This window comes from Macrobrachium nipponense, chromosome 12, assembly GCF_015104395.2.
Source record: "Macrobrachium nipponense isolate FS-2020 chromosome 12, ASM1510439v2, whole genome shotgun sequence".
Taxonomy (NCBI): Eukaryota; Metazoa; Arthropoda; class Malacostraca; order Decapoda; family Palaemonidae; genus Macrobrachium; species Macrobrachium nipponense.
Genome location: NC_087205.1, coordinates 100,044,019 through 100,064,985, shown reverse-complemented (window position 1 = coordinate 100,064,985; position 20,967 = coordinate 100,044,019). Strand labels below are relative to the sequence as shown.

General features: G+C 35.8%; 1 pseudogene; it reads left to right on the top strand.

The window, feature by feature from the left end:
* Positions 1-20,967, top strand: part of LOC135224702 (collagen alpha-2(IV) chain-like) — a 377,596-nt pseudogene that overhangs the window by 48,916 nt on the left and 307,713 nt on the right.

The following is a 20,967-nucleotide window of genomic DNA, read 5'->3' as shown; positions in this document are numbered from 1 at the left end:
AGGTCGCATATTACGTATAGAAGGAGGGGTTAGAGAAATAGTGGTCATTATGTTGTTAATGTCAAAGCTACGCGATGAGATAAATCACGTGGGATCTTTAAGAGGAAGGAGTTGGACTTTATGGAAGATAATCTCCATAGCTGTTTATCTTCATTTGATTTTTTTTCTTCTTTTTTTCTCTCTTGTGAGGCTAGCAAACGTTTTTATGGCAGACCGTCTACATCATCATATGTCTTTTTACGTACCTACACAGAAAGGTCATCAGCAGTACATACAAAGTCAATTCCCTCCCTCCCGTTCTAAGTACGTACCATTATCATTAGTCTATCGCCGTATAATCTTTCCATATAACCAGAGCTTTTCACAAAAGATCCACCTTGCTACACATGCTAACCATTTTATGATAAAGTTGACGTAGTTTCTGTTAATTTTTCACTTTTTCATCACGTACCCTACGTGTTCTGCTGAGATAATTCAACTCAGAAGCTTTCATTTTTTTTATTGCACTGAGATTTATCACCCAAATTAACTTACTAATATAGAGCTTGATCAGCAACATCGTCACACACCCTGCATTACTATTCATTTCTCACATTTTGTAGAAATCCTGCTACTTTCCTTAGATCACTTGTCCTGTGACTGAATCTTTTGTCTCTTATTAATTACATTTCAACTATTTCAGTGCTGTGCTTTTATCCTCCCAGAAATGTAGATCACTGCACTTAATGACAGGTTTATATTATTTCAAGTCTATAGATATGCTTCACGACTTTTCACTCAACGCTCAGGAAAAGGATCTTTCATTTTGTCAGCTGAGAAAACTCATAACATTTAGCAGTAAGGCAAGAATTCTAAATGCCTACTCATAAGAAATCATGAACATTTGCTTCACATCCTGTACAAGCGTAGTTATTACGAAGAACTTCTCCCTGGAGTACACGTGCAGCTTGTCCACAGACTAAGGAGAATTTGCCTTCGCAAAAGTCGGTATGAGGACGCGTGTGAATTGAATGTTACTGAACCAAAGTGCGCAGGTCTCCCTCTGCGGGAGTTGTTGGCTGCGTAGCACAAATTTCTCCGAGATTAAGTGACGAAACCTCTGCATCTTGTTGGATAAATCCGTGTAACTGAATTGGATTCAAACCATCATTCAGTCTTCTTAATTTTGTTCTTCCCGCAAGTGAATAAAAAAAATAAAGTTACCTGACATGGTGGTTATCATTTCGCACCGTTTCGTTTTGATATGAAGACTGTCAAAAGAAAACCAAAGAGATCGGGCTTAGATTATTCTACTGACAGCGATCTTGACAATGCTATGGCTATAGTTGATTCACATCAACCGTGCATTTGATGTCTAGGCCTGTCCCTTACGACGCTCCTGATTGGCTGTTGATAAACCAATCACAGGGATGGAAACTCTCAGTCTCTCGAGGGAGTTCGCATAGGCAGGATGCATGTTCCTCCTCTCCTGAAAGGCGTATCACTCAGGAGAGGTGGAACACAGAACCTACCCATGTGAACTCTCGATAGAGACTGAGTTTTCAGCCATGCGATTGGCTTATCAACAGCCAATCAGGAGCGTCGTAAGGGACTTTGATGTGAATCTACTATACTTAGTATTCGCTCACCCAGTGCTCATTTAAATCCACATCAACATGGAGCTTCATTAGTTTTTTTATTCATTTATTTTTTAATTTACTTATTATTATTTCATTTTTGATTTTCGGGCTCTGGAGACCAGTTTCCAGTCTTTAGACCAGTTTTGGTCTTTAGAGCATAACTTATAATGTGCAATATCAAATTTCGAGAGAAAACCTCTACGAGTCTACGTAAAACCTGAACGAGCTGAAGATCAGTTCGCAATAGGACCTTCATTTTCAGTGAAGCCCGCCGCTAAACAGTTTTTATTAAAATACCGATTTGCTAATTTAATATATATATATAAATATATATATATATATATATATATATATATATATATATATATATATATATATATATATATATATATATATTATTTATATACGTGAATACCACAGGAAAATGATAGTCAGAGAGCCAAGCACTTTCGTCTTTACTAAGACATTGTCAAGGAACGAATGAAATGCTATTGGAGAGAAAGGTCTCAGGTACACAAGAAGATCAAGAATACCAGATTAATTGTCAAAAGGGTAAAAATTAAAAGAGATAATCCAGCCGGGATTATCGGATATCACACGGTCACAAACCTAAACAGATTTGACCCTAACCGAAATTACAAAGTATCTTACAGTCCAAAACATGTAAAAACTGAATATATTAATTTTGTTGCTTACAACTTTTTTCATTATGGAAGCATCAAGTTTAAATAAATCAAGACTTAAATTTAGAACATTTCCATTATTTGACTTGATGAAGTAAGATTCAATGATATTCCTTTTAACTGTATCATTACATGGGATTAAGGTACAGCGAATTTGATATTAAATGACATTTGTAGCTCGATGCATATATATTATTTACTATATACTTTATATATATAATATATTATATATATATATATAGGATATATATTATAAGTATATAGTAAATAATATATATGCATATATATATATATATATATATATATATATATATATATATAAAGTAATATAGTAAATAATATATATGCATATATATATATATATATATATATAATATATATATATATATATATATATATATATATGTACATATATAATACCCCTATATATATATATATATATATATAAAGAATATATAGTAAATAATATATATGCATAATATATATATATATATCTATATATATATATATGTACATATATAGTATATATATATATATATATATAGTATATATATATATCTATATATATATATACATATATATATAGTATATATATATTGAATTTTACAGCCTTATGGTGCCTGGCACTCGACATCTAAACGGGCTTTATCCGCCATCCTCGCAAAAGTATTGAATGGTGAATACATCGTCACTTCTAATTCATTGACCAGATGGAATTTGAGAGCAGGATTCCGAGAAATATATAAGTTCAAGGGATTTTGCTACAAGTTAGTTCCGATTTTTTTATTTGGGTCTAATTGCTTTCAAAGCTTGTGATTTTGGTAAAAGAGATCTCGTGTTCTTTGTCTTATAATGATGTCTGCTATAGAGCTCCGCCTACTTACTAAATGTTTTTTTTTTTTTTACTTCTACTTTTCACGAGCATACACACACACACACACACACACACACACACACACACACACACACACACATATATATCTTATATATATAATATATATATATATATATATATATATAGATATATATATCTATATATATATATAATATATTATGTTATTGTGTTGATGTTGATGACCGTCTTCCTTGTAAATGACGTAAACGGCGGTGATTACGTGTGTGTGTTGTGTGTGTGTGTGTGTGTGTGTTGGACCGTTGCACCACTTTACGTCTCTCAGTGGTTTACGTACCATCAGTTGATCACCGCCATCTACACCAACTTGAAATAGATCTAACCTCAACTCCTCTGAAGACAAAATCGTTTTATCCTCACTCGACACTTCGCGTGGCGCGCAAGGAGGGGTTTTTGCTTTTATTGTTCTTCCTTCAGAATGCCAAGTGTTGGAAATCGCTCGGTTATTTGGTATTCAACTCCGGAGATCTCTCAAGTCTTATAAATGCTTCTCAATTTCTTATAGTAAGTACGTTTAGCGAGTGACCTTGACACATCCTTCTCTCCTTTATCATGAACGTTTAATTTCAATATCGGCCACACCTAATCTAATTGCGCTATAGAGTACGACTCTTTTACTATTCGTATGAATATCAAAATAAAATGCAACGTTTTGGTCATAAATGTTAACTGGCGATCCAGTTCCTCCCTAAATTGAAGTTTTCTAGAAACGACAACATACCCAAGTTAAAAGCTAAGTATATCTTAGTTTTACCAGACCCCTGAGCTGAGTCAACAGCTCTCCTAGGGCTGGCCCGAAGGATTAAATATTTTTACGTGGCTAAGAACCAATTGGTCACCTAGCAACGGGACCTACAGCTTATTGTGGGATCCGAACCACACTATATCGAGAAATGAATTTCTATCACCAGATAAATTTCTCTGATTCCGCGTTGGCCGAGCCGGGAATCGAACTTCGGACCACCGGGAATTGTCATCAGCCGAGCGCGAAAAACAACATACCCAGTTTTATATATATATATAGACATATAGTATATAATATATTATATATATATATATATATATATATATATATATATATACTATACATAATATATACATATATGTAAGTGATTACATAAAAAAAATATGGAATGTTATTCCATATATATAAAAAAATAAAAAACGAAAACTAAAGAGGTCAACCAGATTGCTTGCTGAAATGTGATCAGACCAGAGACGATAAAGTATTCTAAGATGACGTAATACCATAAAGTAGGCTAAGTTGACATGCCGTTCACCTGTGGTAATTCATTTGTTTTGAAACATTAGTCCAAGCTTCCTGCTTGAGACAACTACCGCGACCTATAATTCAAATGGCCTACGTGATTTCTAATGTGTCTCATTTGTATGTATGTTCATTTGTTCGAGCTACTGTCTGCTTCCTTTATGACTTGTAACCGAGATGGTAGTCAGAACAGAATTAGCCATCATCATTGGCAGAAGCGATCAAGCCATCGTCATTGGCAGACCTGTACAATCCTATATTCATCATGTAATCTCAGAGAATAGAATTATTTTTTATACTTCGTGTTTTCTACTAGAAACCTCACATCATGAAAAGATATCATCATGAGTTTAACACATCGTCGTCATAACCACTTCGTAAGTTATCAGCAAACCCCAAGACACTCCAATGAGTATGGAAGTGCATAACCAACCGACTTAGCGTAAGATTATCGCAAGTCTAACATTACCTCACAGGGCGCCTTATTATACAACGCAACAGCCCTAATATATATATATATATATATATATATATATATATATATATATGCGTGTGTGTGTGTGTGCGTGTGTATAATTTGGCGAACACGTGCAAAAAGCAAGTGACAATTTACGTTTCTGCCTTGCATGAGGTTCCCTTCATTCACTTTCTAGGCGACCCTCTTTGTAACAAATATCCAGAGCTAGTCCTAAGCTCCACCAGTTTAGGAAATTATTCACTTATTTTATCGTCCTAACAAAACGAACTGGTTATCGTTTCTCTATGAAAACACTAAGGGTATACCATAGAAAGAACAAATGCTGCATTGATTGCCTGTAAGGATCCCTAACCAACTTAAATAAAGTATCGCTATTTCATTGTATTTGTTTATTAGGACACACACACATATATATATGTATATATATATTATTATATATATATATTATATATTTATAGTATATATATATATATATATATATATATATATATATATATATTATATATATATATATATATATATTTTTGTCTGGGGAACGTTTCCACTTTCGGGACTATTTTAATCAGGATGTAAAAGAGTCCAAGGTCGAGTGCACAGGTGTTGCGGTGAAATATCGCCCTTATTGCAGTGGAAAGAGAGCTTTTCCTTCCAGAAAATAATCTACACTGCGAAATTCAACCCACCAGCTCAGTCACTTCTTTATGTTGCTCCTCAATTTTATAGCCATACATTACTGCAACTGACATTTCAAAATCTAGCATAATAAATTTTAAGGTAGGGAATTCCCGTGATAATTACAAGGTCAATTTGAGAAATAAACGGCAAGCACCTGAAGAATTTAAAAAGCATATAATATGGGACGTACAATTTTCCTTCATTTTCCAAAGTGAGAGAGCAAGGTAAATGAAAAGAATTCATATAAATTATATTGTGTATTTCAGCTAAAGGTACAGGTCCAGTTTGTGATCCAAGCAAAATTCAACTTGCAATACAAAATACTTGGCTAACTAAAAGATGCTTTAAAATGCAGTGTTCAGAAATACTTAAAATACAGATTTTTGTAGTTTCTAAGCGAAACATGATAGTCTCCTAAAGGTTTTCGATTGAGTCATTGTTAAGCCCAATCAGTTCATAGTGAAGGAATCCCCTTTCAACCTCTGTACGTATAATAACACCAATTATTTTCAGATTGCCTTCATACCATCTCACCGGTACAATTATACATCATAATGAAGAGAATCATGATCATAACCTTAATTTCACCTGCACATTACAAAAAATGACTTACGGGCTCCTCTTTGAGCAAGAGCCCGTGCTGACATAGAGCGACCTCAATCAAAAACAAAGAACAATCACACTGCCTGTGTACAGACACAGCTAGCAAATATAATTCGCTGTAGAGGACGAGTGAACGGACTTTTCTAATACAGCGATAGTAATTTCAGTAAATAATTCATTTTAAACAGAATGCCAAGAATGACAACATCATTCGCGGTATTGTAAAAATCTAAGAGAAATTAGACATAGCGACATTGCGAACTTGCAGTAACATGTACATTATAACAAAGTACTACGTCTAACAAACGCCCCTCTTCACTGGAAGTAGGTAATTAGAAAGAGAAATAACAATGCAAATATACAGAGAAGTAGTAATATTATATAAAAAATGACAAATGATAGTGAACAGAAATATGAAATACACATAGCAAGTATGCACTCACCCCACATATACGTTTATACACAATATGAGGCAATATGCGTCATTTCACATTTGTTGCGAACACATTGTCAAACTTTCCACAGTTTCGATCTTTTCACTTCGCTGTTTGAGATGTTTTGGAGAAGCTTTGATTGCTGCCGTTTCGAAGTCCTACGATCACATCACGTCAACAAAACATGAGAAAACAAAAGAGAACAATTAATTCAATAATGGGATTTTCTGGCGTCACAAACAGAAGAGACAGGTTTTAGAATGTAGAAGCAAACTTCACTTTGATAATATCAACTTCAATGTAAAAGCTCTTGCTCATTCCATATAGTCACAAAGCCTGTATGAGAGAACGGGTCTGGCCTTACCGAGGGTAGGCTGCAATGAGCTTTGAACTGGCTGGGTGACTCAACACGAATTATCATATCTTCTTCCATTCCGCCATTTCTGTCAAAAAGTTTCACATACTGAGCATTTCCATTCCGTGAAAGTGCAACCTTAAGCGTGGTAAGGTTTGCCATTTCAACTATATTCACATACAGTTTTTGACCTCGTGTTGCTTATATACCTTCATTGTTAAGTTATGACTTTGGACACTCGCGCTCAACCTTGACTTTGAAGTTGAATGCTTCAGGGTCGCTCCTTTCCAGCTGACAATGGTCAAACCTCTTGTGGCAGTCATCAAGACTACAGATCATGGCACTGATTTTCAAAGTCTCCTCTATCTCATCTAGTATATAAGGTTCACTATTGTCTATCGCTATTTGAAGTTGACAAGAGTGTCTCTTCTCATCTATGAAAGAAATTGTCACCTTTTGCGAAGATTCCTTATGAGGAACTGTTTTGTTGCAATGTCGATGTTTGAGCGATCCCGTTACGACACCATCCAGGATTTTTGATACCGATATTTGGAGGTGATTGTTGCCTTGTAATTCAGTGAAGTGATGTTCGGTTTGGTTTTCCTGAGGATCACTCATAGCCTTGCAATCAGCAAAATCCAGTATCAGCAACAACAGCATCAACGGTAAGTATTTAACATACATCCCCATGACTCCAAAGATCGACACGGTACAAACTGGCGTAATGTAAAGAACCTAGACTGGACCACTGATCCTTAGTAGATTCGCGTAAGTCTGGACCTCTCGAAGAGCTTTGATGTCGGGTGTGACACTCAGGGCTGAATGAATGCCGATCAGACGGTCAGAGCCCTTTAATACCCAAGCTCGTTCCGTGTGAGAAACGTTCTGCACTGTTAACCAAGCCCAAAACGTTTTGGCACGGGTTCTAGCTTTTTTTGTTTTTGCAGCCTCATATATCACAACTAGAAGTTAATTTTCCTATCGAAGGCGAGGATAAGAACTCTATATTTCTCTTGCTTTAAACAATATCTTGGCGTAAACTGCAATGAAGACTACTAAGAATACTTCAGGCATGAAATAAATGAAAAAAAAAAAAGTTGTCCTCAAGTTATCTATATGTATCTATCTATGGCTCACTTTACTCTGTCGACTTTGGGGATTCATCATTAATCCCTTGTGTGGCCGACCTGTCCTGCTGACGATTGTATCCCAACTATTAGCACAGAAATAGTCATTTTGCCTACCTGAGTGCGTGTATTTGTTCATATATGGAGCCTCTTACTTTATCCCCTAAACGTTCCGTGCACACTCGAGTGGGTTATTTGCATAACCATGTCAAGACTTGAGAGGAGTCAAATGAACGTACCCAACACAGGTGGCGGAGGTGGGTTTCGGATTACACTTTTTTTTTTTTTTTTTCCGAAATGCCAAAGGGTCTTAAGTCTCCTCCCCATTGACACATAAGCAGGCAAACGTATACTATGGCGTTTATAATACGAATCTTTCAGAAAATGAGACTATTCCTTATATGGAATATCCATCCTTCGTATGATGTCAGGAAGCGGAAGCCGAGAAAAAAAAGTTCATTAATGATTTTACGTAAATTGATGCTTTTAGTCAAAAAGTGCCCTTTTTACGGTATAGGTTATAACAGCATATATATATATATATATATATATATTATATATATATATATATATATATATATATATATATATATATATGTGTGTGTGTGTGTGTGTGTGTGTGTGTGTGTGTGTGTGCGCACGCGTGCATGTATATATATATTTTACTATATACATATTATTAAAAAGCATAATGCATATAAGAAAAAAGAATACTTAGCTCCTTCTGCAAACATAATCTTTGAAAGGATTCGTGTCAGTGACTGCAGCAGTTGGCTTTGAAAGAAATTACCCACTCGAATTATTTCAAGGTTTATCTTTTTCAACATAATTTCCTGTAAAAAAAACGATTATAACATTATTACGTATTACGGTTCCAAATAAAGTGGTTGCTACGAATAGTCTTATTTATATTTATTTTCTTTTTTTAATGGCTAAGAACGTACGGAATAGACTCAGGAGTTATTCTCAATACTGGTTTGGGGCCAAAAAACCAGGAAAACGTATAATAAGGTGATTGAAATACGTACTACAAGAATTGATCCTTTGCTTTGTATGGTATATGACGACATTTCATGTTTTCACTAAATAAACAAAGGCCGAGAAGAATGTTGAACGGTCATATCCGAAATCTGTTCTTTCTCTCTCTTGCATATATATATATATATATATATATATATATATATATATACATAATATACACACACATATATATATATGTATATATATAATCTATATGTATATATAATATATATATATATATATATATATATATATATATCTAATAAAAGGAGCCCATAAAAACCCAAAATATCGAGAAAAAGTGTACTATATTTCAGAGACTGCTGTCTCCCTCTTCAGGTAGATGAATGAGTTAAAAGTTCACAGAAAAAAGGTGGTATTATACCAAGAGGTCCATCCACAAACAAGCCATTTAAGTCACCCCCGCTGATAATCTTCCTCTAATCTTCTTAAGGGTTGGTTGAATGAAGACGTTGTCGATCGTGTCCGAAATCCATCCTCCTTTTGAGATGTTCATTACCTGCCTCTCTTTTATTAAAGGCCGATTCCATCATTTGACTCTTGTACCGGCAGTTTTTGCTGCTATAAATTACACGTGACAAAAATCCAGTTTATTCTATGGTTAATGTTCATTTATATGGTTGAAAATAGCCGAGTTCTGTTGTCCATACCTAACTGACCGTTTGTGTTATTATCTCTGGGGAAGGGATTTACCTGTAAATCCGATGTAAGATTGGTCACAGTCCTGGCATGGGATTTCGTATACCCCAGGGTCCTTTGGAGATGTCTTTTGTTGGACGTTAATCAGGGATTGGCTAAGGTGTTTGGGTAAGTAAATACAAAGGGTTCGATTTTCCGAGGGGGTGGTTATTCTCTTAATCGTGTCCAGGTGGGGAATTATTATTTTATTGTTGGGTGTATCTCTGTCTTGTCTTTAGGGGGTCGGTAGAAAATTACGTTAGCTTTGTGAATTGCTTTCTCAATTATATGGTCAGGATATTTTAAAGACGAAAGTTGCTTGCGAATTAGTTCAAATTCTTTTTCCAGGAATTCTGGGGAACAAATTCGTAAGGCTCTTAAGAACAAGTTACTAGCTACACCTATTTTGATAGAAATGTCATGATAGCTAAAGTAGTGAATGTATGAAAGTGAGAACGTTGGTTTTCTGTATATGGTAAATTTGTATTCTGTCGTATCTCTGATTATTAAAACATCAAGAAAAGGAATTTTGTTGTCTGTTTCCCATTCAACTTTAAATTTGATGCTGGGCACTAATGTGTTTAATTTTCGAGAGGAATTCATTGAAATTGCCCCACCTATTATCCCAAAATGTTTAGGATATCATCCACGTATCTCATCCACAGCATGTTTTTGGGTTTTATTGCATTTATTACTGTAGTTTCAAAGTATTCTAGAACAGGACTTAAAGGACTACCCATACTACACCCGAATTTTTGCTTGTAGAATGATTCCCCGAATGAAAATACGTTATTAGATGCACATAATTCAACTAGCTTTATTATTTTGTCAAGCGCCAATGGTGAAATGATCTGAATAGGGGGTGGGGATAAGTTTACCTTAAAAACTGAAGAACGTCCTGTACTGGTACTTTAGTGAACAAGGAATCTACATCAAGGCTTAAAAGGTTTTATGTTGTGAAGTGGTATATGTGCTTCTCTGAATTTGTGACAAAAATCTTCCGAATGTTTAATGTGACTGGGGAGAAAAAGTGCCTAAAAAGGGGAAAGGAGGCCAGCTAACCATTTAGAAATTGTAATTGAAAGCACCGGCACATGAAACGATGGGTCTGAATGGAAGATTGTCTTTGTGAGTTTTGGGAAGGCCATAAAAATAGGGTAATTTTTAGGATTCAATTACTTTAAATTTCTCTAATAGTTCAATACTCTTTTTGTCTTTGCCAATTAATCTTACTTTCCGAAAAAATTCTGTGGGAACGTTTTGGAGGATTTTTCGTCAGTTTTTCGTATGTGTTTTGTGGGTCGCTAAGGAGCTGGTTGATTTTGTCAAGGTAGAAGTCTTTGTCCATTATTACGATTTGCCGCCGTCTTTGTCGGATCTACTTATTATAACATCTAACTTTTTTAGCGAGTGGATGGCTATCATGAATCTGCGGGGAACAGGATATTCTTATGTAAGTCAGTTAAAGCATTTAGTAACACTCCTTTTAAACATATCTCTTCACGGTTGTAGTTTTTGTCAGATATGAATTTATCAAAAGCCACTATGAAGTCTAGGTTGTTTTTGCGGTCTGGCATAAAGGGCAAAGGATAAGCCTAAATTTAAAACTAATGTTGATTTTACAGTAAGGGGGGTTGTTGGATAAGTTCAAACTTTGTCTTGTTGCTCAAGATTATTCCATGCACTATTGTCTATTAGGTTATTTAACTTGCGTAGAAGTCTGTTGGAATGAGTCACGCTACTATAGGCAGCAATGTCGGAACAGAATAGAAATTTCAGATACCTGTATATGTGGTCCGTAGTGAGGAGGCGAAGATTAGACTGGGTTCCTATATCACTCTGCGTAGTACGAAGATGTCGTTTTTCGTATCGGTGATTCTTTCCTCCAGGAAAATCTTGTGTGAGAGAGGGAAGGGGTCCGATTGCAGAGTCCATCTCCCGAATCCGTACATTTTTGGTAGTACTTGTTCTTTGAGGCATTCTTCTAAAAAGTGTTTTTGGTTTTTCAGCCGGTGTAGTCTGATCAGTTCTTTTTCAAACTTGCGAAAAATTGGCTTGACTTCTGGAAGTGAGTGAAGAATCCTGGAAAGGCGGTTGAATTCCATAATGGGCTGAAAATGACTGGTAAAAATGTTCTGTACAACAACAGAACATTTTTTACCAGCCAACTTTTTCGCAAGTTTGAAAAAGAACTGATCAAACTACACCCGGCTGAAAAACCAAAAACACTTTTTAGAAGAATGCCTCAAAGAACAAGTACTACCAAAAATGTACGGATTCGGGAGATGGACTCTGCAATCGGACCCCTTCCCTCTCTCACACAAGATTTTCCTGGAGGAAAGAATCACCGATACGAAAAACGACATCTTCGTACTACGCAGAGTGATATATGGAACCCAGTCTAATCTTCGCCTCCTCACTACGGACCACATATACAGGTATCTGATTCATTCTGTTCCGACATTGCTGCCTATAATAGCGTGACTCATTCCAACAGACTTCTACGCAAGTTAAATAACCTAATAGACAATAGTGCATGGAATAATCTTGAGCAACAAGACAAAGTTTTAAACTTATCCAACACCCCCCTTACTGTAAATCAACATTTAGTTTTAAATTTAGGCTTATCCTTTGCCCTTATGCCAGACCGCAAAAACAACCTAGACTTCATAGTGGCTTTTGATAAATTCATATCTGACAAAAACTACAACCGTGAAGATATATGTTTAAAAGGAGTGTTACTAAATGCTTTAACTGACTTACATAAGAAAATATCCTGTTCCCCGCAGATTCATGATAGCCATCCACTCGAAAAATAAAAAAGTTAGATGTTTATCAATAAGTAGATCCGACAAAGACGGCAAAATCGTAATAATGGACAAAGACTTCTACCTTGACAAAATCAACCAGCTTCCTTAGCGACCCACACATACGAAAAACTGACGAAAAATCCCCTCCAAAACGTTCCCACAGAATTTTTTCGGAAAGTAAGATTAATTGGCAAAGACAAAAAGAGTATTGAACTATTAGAGAAATTTAAAGTAATTAATCCTAAATACCCTATTTTTATGGCCTTCCAAATAAAACTCACAAAGACAATCTTCCATTCAGACCCATCGTTTCATGCGCCGGTGCTTTCAATTACAAAATTTCTAAATGGTTAGCTGGCCTCCTTTCCCCACCCTTTTTTAGGCACTTTTTCTCCCAGTCACATTAAAACATTCGGAAGATTTTTGTCACAAATTCAGAGAAGCACATATACCACTTCACAACATAAAACGTTTTAGCCTTGATGTAGATTCCTTGTTCACTAAAGTACCAGTACAGGACGTTCTTCAGTTTTTAAGGGTATTATACCCCTATTCAGATCATTTCCCATTGGCGCTTGACAAAATAATAAATCTAGTTGAATTATGTGCATCTAATAACGTATTTTCATTCGGGGAATCATTCTACAAGCAAAAATTCGGGTGTAGTATGGGTAGTCCTTTAAGTCCTTTGTTCTAGCCAATCTGTACATGGGAATACTTTGAAACTACAGTAATAAATGCAATAAAACCCAAAACCATGCTGTGGATGAGATACGTGGATGATATCCTAACATTTTGGGATAATAGGTGGGGCAATTTCAATGAATTCCTCTCGAAAATTAAACACATAGTGCCCACCAGCATCAAATTTAAAGTTGAATGGGAAAACAGACAACAAAATTCCTTTTCTTGATGTTTAATAATCAGAGATACGACAGAATACAAATTTACCATATACAGAAAACCAACGTTCTCACTTTCATACATTCACTACTTTAGCTATCATGACATTTCTATCAAATAGGTGTAGCTAGTAACTTGTCTTAAGAGCCTTACGACTTTGTTCCCCAGAATTCCTGGAAAAAGAATTTGAAACTAATTCGCAAGCAACTTTCGTCTTTAAAATATCCTGACCATATAATTGAGAAAGCAATTCACAAAGCTAACGTAATTTTCTACCGACCCCCTAAAAGACAAGACCAGAGATACACCCAACAATAAAATAATAATTCCCCACCTGGACACGATTAAGAGAATAACCAAACCCCTCGGAAATCGAACCCTTTTGTATTTACTTACCCAAACACCTTAGCCAAATCCCTGATTAACGTCCAACAAAAGACATCTCCAAAGGACCCTGTATACGAAATCCCATGCCATGACTGACTAATCTTACATCGGATTTACAGGTAAATCCCTTTCCCCAGAGATTAATACAACACAAACGGTCAGTTAGGTATGGACAACAGAACTCGGCTATTTTCAACCATATAAATGAACATAACCATAGAATAAACTGGAATTTGTCACGTGTAATTTATAGCAGCAACTGCCGGTACAAGAGTCAAATGATGGAATCGGCCTTAATAAAAGAGAGGCAGGTAATGAACATCTCAAAAGGAGGATGGATTTCGGACACGATCGACAACGTCTTCATTCAACCAACCCTTAAGAAGATTAGAGAAGATTATCAGCGGGGGTGACTTAAATGGCTTGTTTGTGGATGGACCTCTTGGTATAAATACCACTTTTCTGTGAACTTTTCTATTCATCTACCTGAAGAGGGAGACAGCAGTCTCTGAAATATAGTACTTTTTCTCTATTTTGGTGTTTTTATGGGCTCCTTTTATTAGATGGAACTCTGTTGTTACAGAACATTTTTACCAGTCATTTTAGCCCATTATGGAATTCAACCGCCTTTCCAGGATTCTTCACTCACTTCCAAAGAAGTCAAGCCAATTTTTTTCGCAAGTTTTGAAAAAGAACTGATCAAACTACACCGGCTGAAAAACCAAAAAACACTTTTTAGAAGAATGCCTCAAAGAACAAGTACTACCAAAAATGTACGGATTCGGGAGATGGACTCTGCAATCGGACCCCTTCCCTCTCTCACACAAGATTTTCCTGGAGGAAAGAATCACCGATACGAAAAAAAAACGACATCTTCGTACTACGCAGAGTGATATATGGAACCCAGTCTAATCTTCGCCTCCTCACTACGGACCACATATACAGGTATCTGATTTCATTCTGTTCCGACATTGCTGCCTATAATAGCGTGACTCATTCCAACAGACTTCTACGCAAGTTAAATAACCTAATAGACAATAGTGCATGGAATAATCTTGAGCAACAAGACAAAGTTTTTTAAACTTCTATCCAACACCCCCCTTACTGTAAATCAACATTTAGTTTTAAATTTAGGCTTATCCTTTGCCCTTATGCCAGAACCGCAAAAACAACCTAGACTTCATAGTGGCTTTTGATAAATTCATCATCTGACAAAAACTCACCAACCGTGAAGAGATATGTTTAAAAGGAGTGTTACTAAATGCTTTAACTGACTTACATAAGAAATATCCTGTTCCCCGCAGATTCATGATAGCCATCCACTCGCTAAAAAAGTTAGATGTTATAAGAATAAGTAGATCCGACAAAAGAACGGCAAAATCGTAATAATGGACAAAGACTTCTACCTTGACAAAATCAACCAGCTCCTTAGCGACACAAACACATACGAAAAACTGACGAAAAATCCCTCCCTCCAAAACGTTGTCCCACAGAATTTTTTTTCGGAAAGTAAGATTAATTGGCAAAGACAAAAAGAGTATGATGAACTATTAGAGAAATTTCTTTTAAAGTAATTAATCCTAAATTAACCCTATTTTATGGCCTTCCCAAACTCACAAAGACAATCTTCCATTCAGACCCATACGTTTCATGTGCCGGTGCTTTCATTACAAAATTTCTAAAATAAAATGGTTAGCTGGCCTCCGTTTCCCCTTTTTTAGGCACTTTTTTCTCCCAGTCACATTAAACATTCGGAAGATTTTTGTCACAAATTCAGAGAAGCACATATACCACTTCACCAACATAAAACTTTTTTTTAAGCCTTGATGTAGATTCCTTGTTCACTAAAGTACCAGTACAGGACGTTCTTCAGTTTTTAAGGGTAAAATTATCCCCCTATTCAGATCATTTCCCATTGGCGCTTGACAAAATAATAAAGCTAGTTGAATTATGTGCATCTAATAACGTATTTTCATTCGGGAATCATTCTACAAGCAAAAATTCGGGTGTAGTATGGGTAGTCCTTTAAGTCCTGTTCTAGAATACTTTGAACTACTACAGTAATAAATGCAATAAAACCCAAAAACATGCTGTGGATGAGATACGTGGATGATATCCTAACATTTTGGATAATAGGTGGGGCAATTTCAATGAATTCCTCTCGAAATTAAACACATTAGTGCCAGCATCAAATTTAAAGTTGAATGGGAAACAGACAACCAAATTCCTTTTCTTTGGATGTTTTAATGAATCAGAGATACTACAGAAATACAAATTTACCATATACAGGCAAAAACAACCAACGTTCTCACTTTCATACATTCCACTACGTTTCGCTATCATGACATTTCTATCAAAAAATAGGTGTAGCTAGTAAACTTGTTCTTAAGAGCCTTACGAATTTTTGTTCCCCAGAATTCCTGGAAAAAGGAATTTGAACTAATTCGCAATCAACTTTCGTCTTTAAACTATACCTGACCAATATAAATTGAAAGGAAAGCAATTTCACAAAGCTAATCGTAATTTTTCTACGACGACCCCCTAAAGGACATACCGACCAGGATATAACCCAACAATAAAATAATATTCCCCCACCTTACTGTACGCCGATTCAAGAGAATAACCAACCCCCTCGGAAAATCGAACCCGTTTTGTTATTTACTTACCCAAACAACATTAGCCAAATCCCTGATTAACCGTCCAAACAAAAGAACATCCTCCAAAGGACTCTGGGGGTAATCGAAATCCCAATGCCAGGACTGGTGACCAATCCTTACATCGGATTTACAGGTAAAGTCCCTTTCCCCAGAGATAATACAACCAAACAAACGGTCAGTTTAGGTATGGACAAGACAGAACGTCGGCTATTTTCCAACCATATAAATGAACATAACCATAGAAAATAAAACTGGAACATTTGGTCACCATGGTAAGTTTATAGCAGCAACTGCCAGGTACAAAGAGTCAAAATGATTGGAATCCGGCCTTAATAAAATAGATGGTCATGGTAATTGAACATCTCAAAGGGGAGCTGGATTTCCGGACACGATCGACAACGTCCTTCATTCAACCAACCCTTAGAAATTATTAAGGAAGATTATCAGCGGGGGTGACTTAAAACATGGCTTTGTTTGTGGATGGACCTCTTGGTATAAATAACCACCTTTTCTGTGAACATTTTCTTCATTCATCTACCTGAAAGGAGGGAGACAGCAGTCCTCTGAAATATAGTACTTTTTTCTCTATTTTGGGTGTTTTTAATGGGTCCCCCCCCCCCCCCCCCCCTCCTTTTATTATATGGAACTCTGTTTGTTAACAAAAATTTTTACCAGTTTTTCATATCCTTATATTAATATATATTATATATATTAATATAATATATATATATATATGTGTGGTTGTGTGTGTTTGGTGTGTGTGTTTGTGTTTATATATATATATATATATATAATTATATTATATATATCTATATAATTATATATATAGATATATCTGTATATATTGTGTGTGTTGTGTGTGTGTGTTGTGTTTTGTGTGTTTGTGTATAATATATTATATATATCTTATTAATTATATATATGTTATATAGATATCGGAGGAATAAAACATAGGACGGCTCGGTTAGGTCCTGAACGGTATTCCCACTTCATTCCTATGCTTTAAGGAAGTCGTTTGTTAATGGGCTTAGAAATGAGGTCGAAACCGTTCAGGAACCCAACCCAAACCACCCGTATCTGAGTTTTTACACCTACGTTGGTGTGATATATATAATGCTATCTATATATAATATTATTAATAATGATATATATTAATACATTCATATATGTATACCCAGTGGCTTCAAGTATGAATTTCCTAACACGGATTAAAATAAATGTATTAAATAGTATTATATATATAAATATAGTAATTTAGTATATATATATAATATATAATATATATATATATATATTCTATTATTATATATTATATATATTCTTTGCCAAAGAAATCAACCGGATACAAGAAGTAAGTAAATAGTAAATCTACGAGTTTATGAATTATGAAACGGAAGCTCTTGATTTATGAAACTAAGGACTAAAATTTTTTTTTTGTAAAAAAACCGCCCCACAAATGAACAAGAATGGTCTTTTTTTGTTTATATTTTTTTCCTCCTTTTGACATAACCCATTCAAAGATATAACTGAGTTTTCATTTGTTCTAGTATTAAATTCAATTCTATGCATTTATTCGTACAGTAGACCAAATGAACACTCAGTGGGATAATCTGTATTTATGTGGAAGGGAAAAAAAAAAGAAAAAAAAATTGGTAATTTGTGTATATTTTTATTTTAGTTCTCGAATTGAGACCTCTGTTTAAATAATTTCACATTCGGTATAGTAACAGTTGACTTCCTTTCCTGTACCGCTGATTGGTCTTTAGTAATATTTTGGTTTGTTTGATTTTGTTCATGGATTAGTGAGGGGAAGGGCCCCGAGAGACATAACGATTGAAATAATATATCGAAACTCATTAAAACAATGTAACGTTCAACAGCTCCTTCAATTCAAACAATGTCCCTTTTGTTCATACACTACCTTGAATATTAGTTTCCTCCATCTGGTTTGAGAGAATTAAACGAACTTAATAAGTCTAGGTTTTTTTTGTAGTTTTATTTATTTATTTTTTTTTTTAAAGACTGCGCGTCTCCCTCGAAATTGCTGACGCCCCCATACTAAACACTCCCGCTTGTTCAGTCCGAACATTGGCTGGACTGACTTTCCCAAGGTGTATCATTTTCCGCTTAATCAAAATGTTCCTAAAAGAAACTATAGGATCGTTGCCATCCCCTGTTCGGTCGTGAAAGATTGATTTGTTAGAGTGGATTGGATTGGTTTAGAGATTTTAGGCATAATGGCCCAAGCACTGTGGCAACTAAGGCCAGTTCAGCGGCTGAAAACGGAAACTGATAGTAAAACAAGGTTGCGAAAGGTGTTACCAGGAGGAAACCTCAAAGCAGTTTGCACTATGAATCAATTGTTAGGAGAGGGTGGAGAGTAGATGGTAGGAAAGAGGAAATATTAACGGGGAGGGTACAGTAAAACGGAATAAAAGTATTTTGCAGCTAGGGGTCCGAAGGGAACGCTGGCGAAACGCAATGCCTACCATTGCAATCGCATGAGGTGGCACTGACTACTCTACCTTCCTACTGGGGTTAGTCGTGAAAGAAAAAAAAAAAAAATGGTAGCGCTGCTCATGGTCGTCGTGAAATAGGTAAAAAATGGGTAAGCCGGTGGTAAACAATGGTAAGAGCTTGACTAGTCGGTTATTAACAACGTAATCGAAAATAATGGAATTCGTTAACTCTTTCAAAATCATTGAAGAGCAACCAGGCTTATGCTTTACTATCTATCTCACTTGGTTTTGCAAACTGAGTGACCGGAAAATTTTAAATTTTGCTTTGTTAACGACCTCAATCAAATTTCTCTATTGTTTCCCCTAGTGGCCATGGTTAGGTAATTTCAACTCTAATGACTTACGTCGGGGGTACGTAGAGGGAATTAGTTTTTCTATATGCTTGATCCTAACTAAGCTCTATAGTTAATTAATAATAAATTGACTTTGAATCCAATTGGTGTATCAAACTAAGTTGGTACATGAAAAATATTTATGTTTGTCTTCTGTGGCAACTAGTTTCCGTATCGTAGTTCCCTCTCTATTCGGCCAGTTTTTTTAGTGGACGTTGGTGACTGACGCATCTCGCCAAAGCTGTATTTATATTTCGTGGTATTTCGGCGTCTTAGTACTTCAGCGTCATCAAAATCGAATGGAGCAGCATACGTAGCGTGGCCATACTTTGAAAATGGAGGCTCAGGTAGCAATAACAATGTCAACCAAAGTGGTTCAACCTGAGATGGCTGAGGGGATGATTTTAGAATGCTTTTATCTTTTAAGAACCTTAAGTATCCCAGGTTAAGATATGCCTTATCGTATTTTTTTTTCAAATATGTACGTACGATGCAGGCGTATTCTGCAAGTGGAACTTTTACAGTTCTGCATAGGCCTATTATACTCAGTAGCGACTCTTCTGTCACCGAAAAAAATTAAAATCATGAAAGGTGGTGGTCATTGCAGCACAATGGGATGTACTGTTAATAGACAGCGGATGGCAGAACAAATGTTTGGGAAGGACACGAGACGAGAGAGAATAACAAACATGCTGAGAGAGAGAGAGAGAGAGAGAGAGAGAGAGAGAGAGAGAGAGAGAGAGAGAGAGATTTTCCCAGTGTCTGAAAGCATCATAGGACTAAGCCTTGACTTTGTAACAGACGAAATTAATTACTTTTCATATAAAATTTGAAATATTCAGTAACATAATCTACCCAGAATTTTATAAGTTAGTGCTCTTCGAAAAGTGTATAAGATATTCAGTTCCGCTGAGTTTTTCCTTGTAATTTATTAGCCTTTCTTGTTATTACTATCCGGTTTAATTAAGGTAAAATCGGTACATGTAGGAAAACACCTCTCTATAAATGCACCTCCAGTATTAGAATGTTTTTTTTTTTTCAATTTCTTGAATTTGGATTCACGAATGCGTTTTCAACGTTGATAAGATTTTGGTATTTTTAGTAATAAGAAGGGGGATGTTTCTTGTAATGTAGGCCCTACGTGGTTTTACTTCACAACTAAAGGGGCATTTACACGGTCAATCGGTTTGTCCAACCCTGTGTCAACATGTGTTTAAAGTGAAATTTGTGCAGTCACAGTTCACACAGTGGTTATCTTTGTACATAACGTATACTACTACACTGGGCATCGCTGCGCTCCCGAGCAAGACATGCCGTGGCTGGCGCTGCGCTCACACTCATCGGCTGCCGTTTCCAAACAGTCTAGTTATCATCGCTCATTGCTGAAACCAACGCTTATCATACATGCCTTGCATTGACCTTATGCATTCAAATTAAACCAGTGCTGAGTGGTCTAATTCTTGTTGCTAGATTTTAAAACAAGATA